At 37.2% G+C, this 1,700-nt stretch overlaps 1 pseudogene; it reads left to right on the forward strand.

The window, feature by feature from the left end:
• The first annotated feature begins 1,362 nt into the window (after positions 1-1,362).
• Positions 1,363-1,493, forward strand: LOC131702287 (small nucleolar RNA U3; annotated as a pseudogene).
• The last annotated feature ends 207 nt before the right edge of the window (positions 1,494-1,700 follow it).

Consider the following 1,700-nt stretch of genomic DNA (forward strand, 5'->3'; position numbering starts at 1 on the left):
AATGGTACTGATGCCAATGCTGCTGTATGTAGCAAGGGTGTTCCCACCTGATGTTGCATCAGGTAGAACAATAAATAGACAATTGTTTCGATTTTTTGGGGGAGGGGAATTTGAGAAGGTCAAGAGAGAAACAGTAATCTTACAGGGGAATCAGGGTGGTAAGGGCTTTCCAAATGTCATTTATTTTCTATGGGTCCATTGTGTATGTCATATGATGAAGTCAATTATTGAAATGAATAAAAAATAGAGTTTTTTTGCTAGGTTTTATTTTAGACAGTTTTTGAGGAGAATGGGTATAGTGAAATTAACGAATACTGTGCCACATAGTCAGGATATGCCTTTTGTGTACAGGAAGGCCATGAATTTTATTATACAAAATAATGTGTGTAAAGTGATGGAAGCCGAGTGGTCAGCAAATAAACTGATTAAAAAGAAGGAGCCAAGTGGAAAATTAAGTAGAATAGGCTTATTGAGTAACAAAGACTCAGAAATGGTATAGAACAATGTAAATTATTTTAGATTAAGTAATAAACAAAAGGACATAGCATGGTTAACAGGACATGCAAGGCTGCCTTGTAAAGAGCTGCTCTATAGAAGACAGGTGTCGAGGTCGAATGCATGTGTTAGAGGAGAGTGTGGGGCAGAGAAACAATACAACATGTGTTTTATGAATGTGAGTATGCGAGGAAATGTTGGGAAAGGGTAAATAATTGGACATGGAAATTTATTAAAAACCAAGATTTATGTGTCAATTTAATATTGTATGTGCCGAGAAAAGGGATTAAATCAAATGACAGGGAAAAAGGATGGCTGATAATTAATTGTGTAAAAGAGGCACTTTGGAGTATTAGAAATCTGAGTATGTTTAAAAATAAAACAAAACGTAAATGATTTCTGTAAAATTGTGATTTCTAGGATTAGAGATTATGTGTGGATAGACATAAAGGCTTTGGGCAAAAATGGAAAATGAGAACACTGCGTGAGTTGTTTTTGTAATGTTTCTTTGTATTGGTTTTGATGTTATGAATGTATTTTGATTTGTTTTGAATTTTTATAATAAACATTTATGTAAAAGCTACCGAAATGCATTTCTAAAGTGTTTGGGCTCGCTATCCAGTAGCCAGAATGGTGCAGCAGTGTGGAGTAGTGGTTAGGGCTCTGGACTCTTGACCGGAGGGTTGTGGGTTCAATCCCTGGTGAGGACAATGCTGCTGTACCCTTGAGCAAGGTACTTTACCTAGATTGCTCCAGTAAAAACCCAACTGTATAAATGGGGAATTGTATGTAAAAATAATGTGATAGCTGCTAACAATTGTAAGTTGCCCTGGATAAGGGCGTCTGCTAATAAATAAATAATAAGAAGAAGAAGAAGAGTGAGTGTTCGTTTTTGAGCGTGAAGGAGACAGCGAGTGTTGTTTTTGGCCAACTGCTCGCTGTTATTGATGACCGCTCCAGTGTTCCTTAGGGGGCTGGAGGAAGCGGACACGTTCTGAGTGGGTATCTTACCAAAAGGTACGAAAGACGAACTACAGTTGCAAAGCACTGCTGCTTTTCCGATGATTGATTAAAACTATCAATCTGACTGAAAACACGGGTCACATTAATTGTGATCGGTTTGATACCAATAGGCTTACATGACAGGCATTGTGTATATGATATTTTCTATACACAGAAATGAACACGGACAGTGTTTATTAAGT

The sequence above is a fragment of the Acipenser ruthenus genome, chromosome 29 (genome assembly GCF_902713425.1).
Source record: "Acipenser ruthenus chromosome 29, fAciRut3.2 maternal haplotype, whole genome shotgun sequence".
NCBI classification, from domain to species: domain Eukaryota; kingdom Metazoa; phylum Chordata; class Actinopteri; order Acipenseriformes; family Acipenseridae; genus Acipenser; species Acipenser ruthenus.